This window comes from Meles meles, chromosome 3, assembly GCF_922984935.1.
Source record: "Meles meles chromosome 3, mMelMel3.1 paternal haplotype, whole genome shotgun sequence".
Taxonomy (NCBI): domain Eukaryota; kingdom Metazoa; phylum Chordata; class Mammalia; order Carnivora; family Mustelidae; genus Meles; species Meles meles.
This window is the reverse complement of record NC_060068.1, coordinates 62,759,541-62,777,832: the sequence shown is the minus strand read 5'-3', so window position 1 is coordinate 62,777,832 and position 18,292 is coordinate 62,759,541.

The following is an 18,292-nucleotide window of genomic DNA, read 5'->3' as shown; positions in this document are numbered from 1 at the left end:
CCAGTGTAGATGTAAATTTGAAATTCACAATGAAATGTGGCTTTGGAAAGATTGATTTCTCCATGCAGTATTTTACAATTTGTTTTGTGAGAGAGTTCCTGGTAGCTCAGTGAATGAACCAAGCATTGAAGTCTTGTTTCAGCTCGGGTCATGATCTCAGGGTTGTGGGATTGAACCCCACATGGGGTTCTGCACTCATTGTGGAGTCTGCTTGAGATTCTCTCTCTCTCTCCCCCACCCACTTACACTCTCTCTCTCTCTCAGATAAATCTTTAAAGATTCTGTTTTATGAGAAGAGTGCCCAAGGTAACAGAAGATAGTGTTACAAGTTTGAAGTCCAATCAACCTCAAAGTACTTTAGAGGGCTAAGAAAAGGTAGCTTTCCTGCAGCTTAGAAAGGTAAGCAAAGTCAGGCAAACTCTTATTATCATTAGCAATTGCATTTGTGTCCAAAGTGGGGGGGGGGAGAATTTACTTAGAAAGAACAGTAAAAGATGGGATTTTAAAAGACATTACTTCATTGGAGGAAATCTGTAATCACTGCCATTTTTGACCCCATCTTGAGTTAAATAATCCTGCTCTCTTGCCTGAGAGCAGTCTTGAAGACACACACAAAAATACAGATGTGCTCCCAGAGTTAATTACCTAATCTGAAAATTTATTTTTCTCACCTATAAAATGCAAGTAATAATATCAACCTCCTAAGTCTGTTGTGAGAACAAATGAGGTGATCATGCAATGTATTTAGCAGACTGGCCATCTAGAAGATAGTAAAAGTCAATAAAAGATTGTACATTGATGCAAATCAGTACTGTGCATTTTTTCAATAGACACCCCAAGTATGTAAACAGATATTGATGAAGTAGTCAGCAGCCCATAATTTTACTCAGATTTATAAATATATTTTTATAAATAAAAATATAAATTTTATAAATATAAAATCAAGCAGATATATAGACTCAAATCAATGAATGCCAATGTTGTAAAAGAATTCTGAACATTCCCGGTTTTTATTTCATCTTTTTTATTTGAGTGACAAAGATATGTATTTACAGTAACAATTCTATGTGTTCCTGAAAATTTTGCATTTGCAAAAATTGCACACTAAAAACAACAGGGTCTATGGGGAAAAATAGCATTAAGGGCAGAATAGTCAAAACCAATGCAACTTTGAAATCAACATGCAAAACAAAACCAATTAAAATCCTAATAGGAAATTATACTAATATAGCTAAATTCCATGGGCATTTGCCAAAGAATCTCAGTCATTCCAATCTCAGTGGCCCTTTACACTTGAGTCATGCTTACTTCGCCTTTTGAAATAAAGTCCCTGAAGACAGGCACTTCCACAGAAATCAGTTTCACCAAAACTGAAAATGCAATCCAAGAGCAGCCTTCACACAACTGCCATAATACATTGACCTCATTCTCCAATTTACAAATATATATATTAAATTAATTAAACATGGAGGCCATGAGACTGAGGGGATTCTAATACCTCAGCACTTTACGTGGGCAGTCCGAAACATAAGCTTGTAAATGCCTCAAGGTTAAGAAATGGCAACCCAAGGACAACCAATCACAAACAGACAATGACGCTTTCCCAGATATAAATGTTTAAGCTACAGCCAAATAATTTTCTTGCTTTGCTTCCACCTCTTCTCTCTAGAAGTCTTTCCCCTAGCTTCTGTCTGTGACAGACACACTCCTGACTATGCCCAGTTTGACATTGCCTGATTCAAATTGAGTGTTGCTCAAATAAATGCTTAAAATCTTCAATATGCCTCAGTTTATCTTTAAACACGATGTATAAATCAGTGTTAAAGGAAAACACAGTAGGGGAGAAGGGCCTGTAAGTTTGCATCAGCATGACCATGATAACAACTGTAGCGATGATACTTACCACTAAGCCTTCTCACCTATGCAAAAGTACTTTGAACGTATGGAGAAAGTTGAAAAAATATTCAATGACATTGAACTGCAGAGTATAAACAGTAGCTATCAACATACTTTCATAGCATACATTGTATCTCTTGTTATTGAAACAACTGTGTGTCAAGAAGGCTTTGGAGAAAAGGTCAGCCTAGATGGGTGGGCAGAGATATGACCAGATCAATTCTCCTGGTGGGATTTCCCTAGGGAATTGCACAGCAACCTCTGATTTTAGCGTGAAGACTACTGTTCCTTTTCATAACTCAGCAATGAGGCACTTTGTCGGGAAAAAAAAAATGATGACATTTTTTAAACCTTGGCTGACTGCCAATCTGAGGCAATTGCACCACAACTTTGGCCACACTTGGGTCATTTCCACCTCTCTACCACTTACTCAACAGCTTGAACCACACTGAAATCTGCTTCCACAGTCAACTGAATTTGAGGCCCAAGACATCTCCTTCTTGATCTTGTAGGTAAAAGGGGATGGAAAGTTACAGAAGAAGGTGATTTTCTGTTCCCTGGTAATTAGTGTAAACACATGCATAGCACACGTGTGCACATATATGTTTGTGGGTCTGTGTTTTCTTTCTCAGGTATAACCCCAACATTCCGCATGTGGACTACGTACCTGCCTTTCTACCCCTGCACCTCTCCTACCGCCACTGAAGCTGGGCTCAAAAATAGGAGAGCTAAAGAGTTTTCTAGGTCACAAATTTTGATGTATGTGTCAAGATCAGGGCTGATAGTTCACGGGTATGCACATTATAGTTGTTCCAGTTGCTAAAATATTGAAAGACTTTTATATAGCTTCCTTGAGCCCACAAGTCTCCAGACCATCATCCTGGTCTCCCTAGTTTCTCCCTTACAACTTCCAGAAATTCTCCATCTCACCTCACCCCATTCTGAACTTCATCACCAACCAGAGACGAAAGGTTTAATGCCTGGCCCAGCGGGCACCGAGGCTTTGCTGTGTGCTAAGGCAGTCACCATCCTCATTGGTCCGTGGTCTATATATGTGCAGTAAGAATTACTAAATATTTCGATGCTCCCCTCCCCCCAGCTAAAACATCACTGGACATGACACCTGATGGGGAAAATCGTATTTTCTGCAACTTCCATCCAGGAGACCACTATATGGAGTTAGAAGGAACAGTGTTAAAATCCTTGAGAGAGAAAATAGAATAAGACCCAAGCAACATGTTCAACTTACTGCCATCTAAGAAAGAGAAGGAAGAGTGGGTCTTGATAAGGGCAGTGCTGGGAATGACTGTGTAACCCCAGCTGGGTGGCCGAGACAATCACAGTAAAACTATTCTCCCTTCCTCACCGGAAGAAGTCAACATTCCCCATAAAGATATTTTGAAAAACTATTTGAAGAATCTTAATTTGGAAGGGGATAAATTATTAGTCTTTCAGGGATATGAATATGTTTCAGTCTGCTAGGGTTTGAGCAATTTGACACCAGCCGCCACCTTCCCAGAGCATGTTCAAACCCTACCTCATATCCTGGTGACCATCCTGTTCCCAGGGACATTTTAAGAGCCAGTTCACCTCTCATTGGAGTGACTCATGTGGGCTGTGCTGTGACTTCGGCTCTGCTACTCTCATTCCATTAACCAGGCCACAGATCCACGGCTGACCTCTCAGTGGGGTTTGGTCCATTTCCACTCTCTGCATCTCTGACACTGTTCTCACTGGGGTACTCTCTTCCTGGGTCTCTTCCACGTGATACCATATCAAATTGAAACTACTAGCTTTCCTATATAAATCTCCCCATTTTACCCATTTCACTTTCTGCGGAGTTTTCCATCTCTTACCTCTTGCTGGATCTTATGGACACTGATTGACCAGTTCTCATTACTCCCCTTTCTCCAGAAACCCCGATTCCTATCTGGGCTTTCTGTATCCTGATGCCCTCAGTTGGGCTTCTTCATTCAGAGCCTCGGCTTTATGAGCTTTTTAATTTAGGCCTTACTACAATTGCTTCTCTGAACCACTTGCTGTTCCCCCAAGTGTGACCTACTCTCCTCCAACCCCCCATCCCCCACCAGCCTAGTGTTCTCTTTGCTTAAGATGTGATCTCCACCCTTTGCCTGGCTCGCTCCTTCTCATCCTTCAAGACTCGATGTCATGTCACTTCCTTAAAGAAGCCTTCTCAGATTCCCTAAGGCCAGGTTAGGTTAGCCTCCTGTGTGCTCTGGAGCACCTTGGCTTACCCCTGGCACACTCATCACGCCGGTATTATTGTCTTTTTGTTTGGCTGTGTCCGCAACTAGAAGTGAGTACTTGGAGGGAAGGAATGGCATCTTGTGACCATTTTCTCCTCAACACCCAGCACAGTGCCGGCACATAAAAAAACTCTCAATAAATTTTAATGTAACGATGAGGAAAACAATAACGATGCTTTAAAAATAGTAATACTTCTTGTAATAGTGTGGTATGGTGACAGACAGTAGCTACACTTGTGCTGAGTATTACATTATGTGTAGACTTGTCCAATGGCTATACTATGCACCTGAAACTAATGGAACATTGTGTGTCAGTTCTATGCCAATAAAAAAAAATAATGAATACTTCTAATGGAACCCTGAAAAACAGTTACATCATCATCATTCCTGTTTTACAGATGAGGAGACAGAGCAAAGAGAAATTAGGTGACTTTCCCAAAGTTACATAGCTAGGAAATATAGATGTAACTTACTTGAAATCTAGCTGGGCTGGCTTCAGAGACTGTACAATTGCTACTGTATACCCTATGCCCTTGCTTTTGAGTTAGAGGTAGGATCATAGCAATAATACAGTATTGTTTGCCGTTACTTCAAAGTAAGCTTACATTTAAAAGCCAGATATGAGGGAGAATATATGTTTTATGTTCAGTTTATTTTAATCTTAATCCTGACTGAACACACATACTTTATTTATGTCCAGCTCTAGATGGCAGATCCCGAGGGATCAGGATGGAGAAAAAGGAAGAAAATAAGTAGAGCGAGAGGGAAAATAATAGAAATCATGTCCAAAGGATGAAATTGCGATCAGGTCCCCAAAATATGTTAAAAATGGGCCTGATAGCAAGGTTCGGGGTAGGCGTTTTAGAGAGCAAGACCAGGGAACAGCAGGTTGGAGGGTCAAAGAGGCCGAAGGCTAGATTCTTCTAACATGTTTTTGCTTTTAAGCCTCAATAGGTGATCATTTGTATCTGATCAATTTGGCTACAGCAAACATTGAGCTGTGGTGCAATTATAAATCTCCTCTTCACATAATTGCACCTAATAAACCTTGAGCTAATAACTTGATGATCCGTGACAGTCATTTGACTTGGAGATTTATGCCAAAGAATACTGTTTCTCATATTTCTCTGAACCTTAAATTTGGGTGACAGTATTTATCTTCAGTAATAAAGTTAACTCGATTTATACCACATGACAAGTCTCCCCCAAGCCAACATTTTACTTATTATATATGCTGCCTTTAAAGAGCCCAGAGAATCTCTTAATGTAATCACGGTATATAAATAAATAGTCAATATAGCTAATACTTCATTTCCAGAACAGAAGATTAACAATGAAATAAAAGTGAGGTGTGGAATGCTGGCAGTATATTCTCAGCATCTCCAAACTTCCCCACGTCCTTGGTTCACAGGCACACACACAGCAAACAGTATCCACCCCAAAAGAATTCCAAGAAGCCTCGCTCTGAAGATCGCACCTTCAAAACGTATCATTAGCTGTTATGCTTACAAATGAAGAAGGTGAAAGTCATGTTAGACCAGTGCCACGCCTGTGCCCCTTGTCCACATGCACACGCCGTGGGAGGCAGACACATTTCAATCATCTCTTTCCGCATGGAGGCTGACCCAGGGTCTGGCTTCCTAGGCATCAGATGTTTGCAGAACTGGCTCTCTGAGTCATACATGAACATTCTTCCTGACCCCTGTAGGCTGTACCTGGGCTCTATTCCATATGGACCAAAAGCTCCTCGGAGACACAGGTCACAAGCACACCAGTGGGCTGTGCTTCAGCTTCCTATTCCCAACAAGATGCTCTCTTAAAAGTGAATGTTGAGTAAAGAGAACAGTGCAGTTGGCTACAGAGCTGCCTCAAACTTCCATACTGTCTGTTCTGGGATACTAAACTGGCCCAACCAAGACAGACGTTCTCCTCTGGGGGGTAAAGGACTCCCTGCTCATATCTTTCTAGAACGGACTCATCCTATGTCTCAGTGGTAACTCTAGCTGCATGGCAACAGGGCAAACACCCTGGACAGAGTTGGAAGGCTACACCACTGCCCTGACCTTTCCCACTGGTCACCGTTAAAGACTCCAGCAAGTCACTTTACCTCATGGAGCTTCAGTTTCCTCACCCACAAAATGAAATAATACATGCCCTGATTTATGCACAGAATTGTTCTGAGGATCAATGGCAAAATATATATATAAGTATTTTTCTGACTGTAAAGCAAAGCTAATAAATATAAATGGCATTATTGGTGGTATTTGTGACATTGTCAATTTTGGCTGGTTTCTTTGACTCTGACCTAATGACCCCAGCCCCATAAAATCAGTGAGGTTAACAGAGCTTTGTTATTGTTGAAGGGATTTTCACATAAGAAATCCGAAATATAGGGCAAATCCGAAATATAGGACAAAAAAAGAATGGCCAGCCTATGGCTTCCCTGAGCATCTGGGCTGAACTATACAGTTTAGTAACTTGACATAGAACAGCGTTCCATGTGTGTGATTTAGCAACCTACTGAGACAAAATACAGCTCCAAGATATATTTTATCTACAAATATGACAGTATTTCATATGTCTTAATTATAACTTAGGCCTGAATGGGTAGTTGTGGAGGTATTGGGGCAGATTTCCAGAAGAGAAGAAATAGCTTTACATTCATTCAACAAACTTACTGAGTGACGACTGAGGGCCAAGCACATTGTGTCAGATAGTAAGGCAACAGTGCCGAGGAAAACAGACGTGGCCTCCTTATGACCTTACAGTGTGGGTAACCCAATCTAGTCTAGGCCATCGAGGGAAGGACCTTCAACAACAGGCAGTTTATGGAAGACCTCCATGAGGAGGAGCTGTACAGAACCCAGGGAGGTGGATTAGTAGGGGAGGTGGAAGAGTCTGTCAGGCCTATGTCGTTTGGTGGCTATTTGGTGTTTTTAGCACAATTATCTCACATTTTCAGTCCCACTGCCCCAAGGAAGTTAGACTCAAATTCCCAGCCTCCCTTACCGTTAGGTTGCTGCACCAATTTAATGTACTACTATAGGACTTTGATTCAGAAGTGAGCAAGACAGGTCAACAGACTTCCTGTGGACTTTTTTTTTTAATAGTGTAGGCAGAGACAGCTACTTATCTATGGAACAGAGCAATCATTGAAAGGTCAGGAAGCTGATGTGATTCTGCAGGTGTTGTCCCCTCTGAAATTTCTCAATCTATTTCTATGGGTCTTCTAAAAACTATTCAAACTGTCGAAAATCCTTTCACAAATTCCCACAAATAATGTGTCCAATCATTTCACAGCAAAAGGATTTGTGAAAAAGTGCCCAGGACCATGAGAGCTACTGGTCTTATTACCTCCTGCAGCATCCCAAAGCTGCTGGCATCAGTGTGAGTTTTCTCCACTAATACCTTGATGTGGCAAAGATAATGAAGACACGAATCTTCCAGCAAGGCAATCTGCAGCTAACACTCCGGCGAGACAAAGAGCTCTCTCTCAGGAAGAATTTCTGAAGAGCAAACATCACCCAATGGATCTGAATGCAGATTAGGTAAAAATCCAAGTGGCTTTTGACTAATAGTTGCTGAACCTCATTTAAAGATTTCATGGTGGGGGCACCTGGGTGACTCAGCGGGTTAAAGCCTCTGCCTTGGGCTCAGGTCATGATCCCAGGGTTCTGGGATCAAGCCCTGCATCGGGCTCTCTGCTCAGCGGGGAGCCTGCTTCCCCCTCTCTCTCTGCCTGCTTCTCTGCCTACTTGTGATCTCTGTCTGTCAAATAAATAAAAATAAAATCTTTAAATTAAAAAAAAAAAAGATTTCATGGTGATGGCCTTAAGGCCAATAAGCAGCTCCAAAGATACCGGAAGGTATTTCCAAAAGCCTTGAGTGGGTTTCGGAACGTTCCCCCTGATGCTGCTAACATTGGTCACTATCAGTAAAAGCAATGACTCATACCCACTGAGCATTTAGGCTATGTCAGACCCCATCACATTTGATCGTGTGCTACAACTCTTCTATGTAGGTACTTAAATTATCCTCCCTTATTTGTATGTGAAGACACTGAGGCATCAGACTCTCAACAACTAGCTGAAGTAAGTTCCTCACCCAGCCTTTAAATGTAGGCCACTTAACTCCAAAGCCCATGTGCTCAGCACTCTGCTAAGACAGGGACGGGGGCAGGGGGGGCAACATCCTTTTGGAAACTGTTGGGCATTTACCCAGCAGTCATTCTGCTCTGTACTTTCTCTGATCAAAATACACTTGCAATTTAAAGCATCCTAATACCTTTCTTATCCTAAAATGATTTGTGAACCCACATAGAGCATAATTCTTGGCTTGAACCAAAAAATCAGTCCCATAAATATGGGGCTATAGCAATCTTCAGAAAAGGTCATCAGTACTACTAAGCTCTATAGCTGACAAAACATTGTCACACCAGTGCTGTGTCTCAATAAAATGTGAACTCTGAAAATCTGTAAACAATCGAACAAACTTGCCTTCTAATTAGGGGAATCGAGGCCCCTGACCAGGGTAAAAGTGTCCTGGGAGTGAGGGTAACCAAACAACCACAGACGATCAGAAGGTAGCTCTTAGCAAGTACCTTAGGGTGTGACAGGCAGCCATATAGGATTTGGAAATTTTGACAGAAATTCCCTGAAATTTAGATGGTTATGAACAAGGGATATTAAAAGTCTCCATCCTAGTCTGGTGAGTGGTTGACTTTTTAGTAGCTCCTGAGTTCTAAGGACTTCCTTTGTTTCGCTGTCAATTGGTCTTTTCCCGATGGCAACAGAGTCACCTTCTCTGAAGCCTCTGTAGATTGACCATGTAAGTAAATAATCGTGCAGGCAGTCAAAAAATGTGGAAAAGCAATAAAGAGGGTCCTTGTATGGTAATTGTTGAGATATTAGGCCTCCTTCGTTAGTACCCATAAAAATAGAACAAGGTGGGCCGTGTTTATCTACAACCTCCAGAGAAGGCATTTGAGGCCCAGGGAGGAAATGCAGAATAGTAGTTGGTAAGTGGTGGCTGTTGGACCCCACAGCTCATTCTCTTAGGTACCAAGCTACCTTAGCACTTTCATAAGTCACTTACACACAGCACTCTGAACGTTAGAAATGTGGAATGGGATTCTTGAGTATCAGGGTTCAAATTAGATTTGGTTCAAATTAAGATTCTCCCAACCTGCTCGCCCCTCTGGTATGCACTGAAAATTCACTGGCGGCATTTCTAACCCCAGGATGGGCTGTATGTATTAAAGAGAACCATCAAATCTTGTCCTGCTCCAATCTATCCTCCATATGGCAGTCAGAGTTACAGTCTTAAAATGTGAATTGGACTGCTCAATAGCCTGCTCAATAGCCTCCGAGGGTTTTCCAATGCACTTTGGGAAAAAACCTGCAAGGCGTATTTCGTGGACTAATCCCCAAAGCTAGACTTCCACCCCTTTCCCTCGTGCCTCCTCCAGGATCTCACTCCTCCGTCCTTTCCTCACTTTTCCCTTGTGCAATAATATGCTCAAGTTTCTCCTACTGTAATAAAGGCTCTTCTTTAACCTTTGCCCACCTTCCGCTCCCTCCCCAACCACTGCCTTGCTTCTCTTCATCCTTTTAACTGGAAGCTTCTGGAAAGGACAGCCTCCATACTCCAGCAGCTGCTTTCCCTCTGTACTCTCTTAACTCTTTGCAGTGAAGTTTCAGACTTTACCTTCTGAAGCTAAGTCATCTCTTAAAGGTGTGATCTGAGTCATCCCCACCCAGTCTAAAGAGTCTCTCCTTTCTTGACTTCTGTGTCATGTTCTTGGGCTCTGCCCCCTGTCCCTGACCTCTCTACTTCTCTTTCCCTTTCCTTGTCCACCAAAAGTCCCTTCCTCTTCCTGATCTATATTTTCTCTTAACAGACACATCCACTGTAAAGACTTTATCGCTTTTTTTTTTTTTTTACAACTTCCAACTCTGAATTTTTCATATGCTCCCGTTCACATTTCTAACACCCACTGGTTTCTATGTGGAAATCCTTACCAGGTGTTCAAGCCGCATACAACTAAGCTTCCATTTCACCTGCCGCACCTCTCCAGCGTAAACCCCTGCTTCTCAGCAGGCAAAATAGAAATCTCATTTCTTAAAACAAACAAACAAAAAATCCTATCTCCATCATTTAATATCATTTCCTTATGTGCCCTCTACCAATTTTCCAAATTCTCAAATTCTTTAAGATCCAGTTTATATCCTCTCTCCTCCTCAAACCCTTCCTTGACCACAGGTGCACTGTAAATTTTACACTAAGGGTAAATTCTAAGGGACAGAAGCCATGGGTTTGATAACACTGTATTTTTCATTGTTTTCATCTCTACCTCCTCTCCCTGAATTCTTACTAACACTTAGTAGGCTTTCAGATGTTTCTTGAGCATATAAAGGAAGAAATGAAAGAAGGAAGGAGTTCAAATATTTGGGGGAGATAGAGAAGAAAATATAATCTTGGCATACCTCTTAGTTCTGCTGAGAATAATATTTGCATAGTCACAATATGTAAACGTACTTATGATTTTCATAATCATTTTGGATCTGACCTCTAAGGAAAAAAGCAGAAGATTTAAATATAATTACATAATAGACTGGGAATGTTATCTACCTTAATGCTGTAAAAGTGAAGATCTGGTTGATAGATGGTGGAAGTGGAACAGGGAGGAAGGAGGGAGGGACACTCAGGATGTAATACCCTCATATGGAAGGTAACGGGTTCGGATTCAGATTACCTGGTCCCTCTGCCACCTTCCTGGCCTTGTGACCTGAAGCAAGGCATTCCCTAAGCACCACATCTTATTTTTCTTATCTATAAATTAGGAATGATACCTCATAGGGCTGCTATTAGGATTCAATAAGATAATTCATGTAAAACACTCACAACCATGTCTGGCAAATAGTAAAACTCCAGTAAATTTTAGTCATTGCTGTCTCACATATTTGAGGTTAAAGAGATAATGTCTAAAGTTGATAGAAGCAAAAACCAAGGCTTATGTGTATTGCATAAAGAAATTTTAGAGGAACTAAAATAAGAATAATAAAACTTGGAGTAAGAGGAGAAAATGAGGAAATCTTCATTTTTCAAACCAGGAGTCAAAAGACCCTAAAAAGACCCTATTATGAGATATAGTGACCCCAAATATTATTTAGAATTGGGGAAATAACCATCAGAAATTAAAAGAGAAAAGCTTACAAATGACTACCTCTGGGAAGTGTGACCATAAGTAGGAAAGAGTAGAGAGAGTTTCTGCTGCTTTTCATTGTAATTCTTGTAGCATTTGATTTTTTACTGGCTGTATATTATTGTGATTTTTATAAGGAGGAAACATCCATACACATACACATATTCACATTTACAGGGACACAAAATGCTTCAAATGAGGGCAAATGTGGTTACAGTCCCTGGTGGCACTCTGCCAAAATGTATCCAGAGCAAACAGCTGGGAAATGAACAATGTTGCCACACTCACTTGTCTGTAAGTGGTGGTGATTTGACACTTTCAAAAGCAGAAAGCTCTGTTAGCTTCCAAAACAGAAAGATTGCCTTATTTTTAATGGAATAACTGAGCTGAAAGCTTCTTAACCTATGCTAAATATGTAGAACCCTCATGTCTGTCTTCCTGTTTTCCTTCAGATTAGCAAACAGGTGCTTCCTTCTTCTCTAAAAGTAATACTTGATGTTCTGAGCACTTCAAGGAAAGTGAACATACATTGAAAATGACATTTTTCTCAGTACAGAAGAGATGATAGTGGAAAAGTCTCCGATTTGCTTTGCTTCCCTTTATGTCCTTCAGGTTGCTATAAATTGCACAGAAATAGATCATCACATGATAAACAAAAATCATATTTCAACTGTGATAGAGGGTTTAAGGTTATTTTTCACAACATGAAATGGTAAAGCAAAATGTTAGGGGTCAATCAATTATAAATGAGACTTGTATAAACCCTTGGAGGGATATAATACTTTGAAAAGGAATTCTGCTCCTCAGTGAATTCTATTATACCTGATTATTTGGATTCAGATCTCTTGAAGATGAAGTTCAAAAGTAATTCCCTTAGAATATTGGACAGTTTTGATAAGTTGGACAAAGGAACAATACTAGTTTTGGGGTTTTTTTGTTTGTTTGTTTTTGTTTTTTAGTGACTTACTTAGACGTAGGTTAAAACTGTAAAATTCTCTTCTCAGAAATTTGTAGAACTGCATGTGTTCAGTAGGAAACTTATTGGTAGGTATATGCAAATCTAAGCTAGTAATTTGAAAGACACTCAAGATATGAGCAGAGCGCTAAAAACATTAAGAGAAAATTCATAAGAGAGAAACATACAAGCTTATCACACAGAAAACATCAATGACAAAGAAAAAGTTGGATAAACAGTACCAGAGAAATAAAGATTTTGTCTCTTTCCTTCCAGCTGCCTACATCCCTCGCTGATTGTAGAAAAGATCCAGAAAAAAACAAGAGGTGGAAAAATGAAGAGCTTGAGCAGAGGGTGGGAGGGGAACTCTTCCTTCTCTCAACTCTCATGGACTTGTGTCCATTTGATAAACCTGGTTGCCAATAAAGAAAAAAGGGAGGAGGAAATGGAGGAGAAAACTGAAGTATCTTTTATTTGGAAAAAATTTTTAATGACAAAAAATGTACTTTGGAGGTAAAAATAAAAAATATATTTCCCTCTAGGAAAAAAAAAAGAAGAACAAATCATAGATTAAAGCTAAAATTTTATTTTAGTTTATTTTCTGTGCTCTATTTCTGAAACTCTATGGTTTTTCTTTTTTTAGGTTTAATTAATTAATTAATTAATTAATTTAAAGATTTTATTTATTTATTTGACAGAAAGAGATCACAAGCAGACAAAGAGGCAGGTGGGGGGCTGGGGGGTGGTGGGAAGCAGGCTCCCGCTGAGCAGAGAGCCCGATTCGGGGCTCGATCTCAGGACTCTGAGATCATAACCCACTGAGCCAGTAGGTTAAGCCGCTAGGCACCCCATATTTATTTATTTTAGAGAGAGAGAGAGCATGCACACAAAGACAGGGTGCAAATGGAAAAACAGACTCCCAGCTGAACAGGAAGCCCAATGTGGGGTCCATCACTCTGGGATCATGACCTGAGCGGAAGGCAGACCCTTAACAGACCGAGCCACCCAGGCACCCTCTGTCTATGGTCTTTTAGTCAATAATTAACAGATGTGAATTACACCACTGACTCCATGAGGATCTGGTCCCTGACAGAATGTGGCATTCCTTCCCCTTCAACTGATATGTGACCTCCTTGATACTCCTTGTATCTTCTGTATGAGTGAAATGCTTATCTGGATAATGGGAAAGGCTTCGGAACATTCTTACAGACAGAGGAAAAGCCCTCAAGATTTGCATCTTGTAGAAAATTTTCTATATAAAAGTGTGATGAGGGCGCCTGGGTGGTTCAGTGGGTTAACCTCTGCCTTCAGCTCAGGTCATGATCTCAGGGTCCTGGGATTGAGACCCACATCGGGCTCTCTGCTCAGCAGGGAGCCTGCTTCCTCCTCTCTCTCTCTCTCTGCCTGCCTCTCTACTTGTGATCTCTCAGTCAAATAAATAAATAAAATCTTAAAAAAAAAAAAATCCTATGTGTTAAAAAAAAAAAAAGTGTGATGAACTTGAAAGCGCCCGATCAGTACGAGTTAGAGGGAGGTCCAGCTACCCCATTTCTAATGTTCCTACTGACAGCATGAAGCTTCTGCCTCCAAAGCAGAGTTACTCACGTATCCACATTTGATTTATTGGAATCCTAGGAGTTTTGACCCCTAGCCTTCAACTTATCAGAAATCCAAGCCTATCTATAAACCTGATTTTCTTAGGTCTAGTTTGTGCATTAGATAAATGTGTCTGATTAGAGCTTTTTGGATTGTGTAATTTGCCAGGGGATGTATGTCTGCATAAAGGCAAAGTGGTAGGACAATCGATTCTCTGCAGTTACACCTGTCACCACTAGATGAGGCTACCACTGCTCTTGCTCTCTTCTCTCAATAGAGTTCATTGTTTGGCTACTAGATGACATTGATGTGGAATTGAAAATCCTAGGGTTACTCAGGGTTGCCTTGGCTTTGAGGACAAGGTGACCAGTCTGTTTTGATAATTTCAATAAAATCCAGAGAGCTAAGTGTTAAAGTGCACACAAATGCCCTTAGAACTATAATCTATGGTTTCTTTAGTTGGTAACTGTTTATTTTAAAAATATTCCCATCATCACCTACTGCACACTGACTTGTTTCGTACCAGTACTTGGCTTGATGGAGGTACAAACATAGGACACGAGTGGAAAGAAAAGGCCTCTATTTCTTCTTAGGTAAAAATTGGGGATTAGCTTACTGAACATATTTTCAGAAGTATAACTCTGAGCCCACCCACTTTTACTTAGTATACAGACTTATTAGAGGGTAACAGGTGGATACAGAATTTTCATAGAAGAGTGTCACAAAGGGGCACCTGGGTGGGGCGCAGTCTGTCAAGTGTCCGACTCTTGATTTCAACTCAGGTATAATCTCAGGGTTGTGAGATCAAACCCCGTGTGGGGCTCTAAGGTTGGCAAGGTGTCTGCTTGAGATGCTCTGCCTCTGTCCCTTCCCCACTCACTCTCATTCTCTCTCTCTAACATAAATAAATAAATCTTTAAAAAATAAAAGAAAGAAAAGAGGAGAGTCACAGGAACCCCAAAGGAGCAGGAAAAAGGAGCTAGGGTGGGGCTTGTTAGGGGCTAAATTTGTATATAAAGAACATGATCAGATGATACTCTGGATTGTGCAGGGAGAAAGCTGAAGGGTGTGATGCGTGTAGGGTGAGAGAGGACTAAACCCAAGTGGAGTGAAAACTACTTAATTGTCTGACCATCAAATTGTGGAACTGCTGTAAGGCGATCAGATATGTTGGTGGGTTGATGTAAGGATTCTTTCACGCCAGGGGCATTTACAGGGGTGGAAAAAAGAAACAGGCTGAGCTAAGCTTTTGACAGCCTCATAGGACCAAGGGAGGCAAAATCGGAGTCCAAGACCTGCTTAACATAATGAGAAAGAAAAAAGCAGTCCCTGTCCCCCAAGAGCTGACCTGGTGCCCAGAGCCAGGCCTCGGTGTTGACCTGTTGTTGAACACGAACTATTTCATAGAACAGCATTGGACAAACCCACTCTACAGCTACGATCGACGGAGACCAAAAAAGCCTAACTTCAGACTCATGTCTGAACACAGGCAAAACATGAACATTGTTCCTGGCCCAAAAATGACCAAACACCTCCATATCCTGACCCACAGGAATGACTGTGGTGTCTCTTTACGAATTACAGCCTTACCCTTGGTCTACTCTTCCCTCCCTATTTTTCTTTTAAGATTTTATTTATTTATTTGACAGAGAGAGAAAGAGAGAGCACAAGTAGGCAGAGAGGCAGACAGAGGGAGAGGGAGAAAATAGGCCCTCTGCAGAGCAGGGAGCCCGATGTGGGGCCCAATCCAAAGACCCCAGGATCATGACCAGAGCCAAGGGCAGCCGCTTAGCCGACTGAGCTAGACTGAAGACAGGTGCCCCAGTCTTCCTTTCTTACTAAGAAACCCCCTTACAGAAGTAGCCCTACCACTGAGATCATCTGAACCAAAACAAGGCCCTGCTTCAAGAAGCCCTTCTTGGGGCGCCTGGGTGGCTCAGTGGGTTAAGCCGCTGCCTTCGGCTCGGTCATGATCCCAAGGTCCTGGGATGGAGCCCCATGTCGGATTCTCTGCTCAGCGGGGAGCCTGCTTCCCTTCCTCTCTCTCTCTGCCTGCCTCTCTGCCTACTTGTGATCTCTGTCAAATAAATAAAATCTTTAAAAAAAAAAAAAAGAAGAAGAAGAAGCCCTTCTTGGTCACCTGACACAGACTCTAAGATGTCCTTCCCAGCATTTGCCTTCTGAGATGTCCACCCCTCTCCATGTGTGCATTCTCTCTTACTGCAATGACTGAAAAAAACAGCTTATTAAAAAAAAAATCGCTGCTAGGGGCGCCTGGGTGGCTCAGTGCGTTAAAGCCTCTGCCTTTGGCTCACGCCATGATCCCAGGGTCCTGGGATGGAGCCCTGCATCGGCCTCTCTGCTCAGCGGGGAGCCTGCTTCCTCCCTTCTCTCTTGCCTGCCTCTCTGCCTACTTGTGATCTCTGTCTGTCAATTAAATAAATAAAATCTTTAAAAAAAAATCGCTACTCCCCTTTTTACCCAGTTGGGTGGTGATTTCTTCTATTACTCACATTTTCTTGAGCTCTGTGCTGGGACACAGTTAAGCTACTTGAAAACGATTTGATCCTTTCGGATCTTGCTTTTAAGATTTGGGAGACAGGGTTGAATTGCTCCTTCCCACTGAGGCAAGACCCCTCTGGGTACTCTAGCTGTTGGCTTGTTGATCTTGAGGTTTTCCAGTCGGACTGGCAGACGCAGGCAGTTTCTGCCTGGGTGTGGGAGCCCGGTACCATTACCTCTGATCCTTGCCAGTGCTCCTATCTCTGTGCATTTTCTGCACACTCATGTGCTGATCAGTGATCCGCTGAATATTCAAGTGGAAACTTTGGAAGATCTCCAAAGCACCCTCTCTCTCTCTTTCTGTTCCTCTATCTTCTCAGTACTTTTCCTACGAACTTGAGTTTCCTTGCTTTCCCAGAATCTCAGCTGCATCTCTTCAGCAGAAAATGTCTGCTGGGCTTTGCCCGAGGTCTCGCTCCAAGCACCGTGTGTGGAATCCCTCAGGGCAATAAACTGGGACAATGGCAGGGCTGACCTCATTTGTTTCTTTCTCTTCTGGGATCATCGCTGCCTCCAGTTGCCCGACACTCTTCGTCTTGCAAACTGTCTTGTGTCCATTTTTTTGGTTGTCTCAAGTGCAAGGAGAAATAGCAGTCCCTCCTCTATCCTGGCTGGAGTGAAAATTCTTATGGACATTCTTATGTCCATAATGTCTTACGGACATTAAATAGTAGGAAACCAAGAAACGTGTTTTGGTTTAATCAGGAGGTTTTATCATTTGGAAGCATTAAAATCGCCTTTCGACATAAAGTATTTAAGAAGCTCAGAAGCGTCGGCTCTCTTTTGCAGCCATTTTCCTGTTTGAAAATGTGTCATCAGGGGTGTCTGGGTGGCTCAGTGGGTTAAAGCCTCTGCCTTTCGCTCGGGTCATGATCCCAGGGTCCTGGGATCGAGTCCCGCATCGGGCTCTCTGCTTGGCGGGAACCCTGCTTCCTCCTCTCTCTCTGCCTGCCTCTCTCCCTACTTGTGATCTCTGTCTGTCAAATAAATAAATAAAATCTTTAAAAAAAAAAAAAAGAAAATGAGTCATCAGCTATTTAGGTAGTATTTAGAACATGACAGAAGCACCGGCATTTTTCATTCGGCTATTAAAGAAAATTTTTAAATGTGGTACAATTGTCTAATGTCAGGTCTGCTTAATATTCTGTTCTACTTTAGCAATGTAAGATTTTTATTGTTGCATTCTTCTGTTTTTGTTTTTAATCAATGTGGCGGAAGGCGTCCGGAAGATACCAATTTTTGAAAAACCGCCTTCCTGTCAGTTGCTGGTTTAAAATTCTGATACTATACTCTTCTCCTTTTCTGTTGAAACTAAGGGAGTTTAAAAGAAGCTACAGAATGTGTTTACTAGGTGAATTTCATGTTCCCGCCCCCACGCCAACCCCTTCTCTCCATATTTTGCATAGGCCCTGGGTCTTTGTACCATCAGAAGCTTTCTTTTTCTTTTTTTTTTTTTAACTAAAAATATTAAAACCATTTTATAGATTCTGGCTCTGTTTATTTTCAAATAAACAGAGCCATAGTAATCATACTGTGAAGAATTTTAGAGATCTCAAGAGATTTTTAGAGATCCTTTTGAAAAGAGATGGGAGGCTGAGAAGAGGAAGTGGTTTCCAGAACCGTCAGCTGGCTGGGTATTCAGAGTGATAGCATCAAGCACTGACAAAGGTCAAGCTGTACGTGTGTTAAGGGGAGAAAATTCAACAGCCAAGCTAGCAAAACAGGGAGAAGGAGATTCAGTAATGTGTCATCTGTCAGGAGGGCTATTTATCTGTTTGTTTCTGCCGAAATCTCACCACCTACAACACTGGC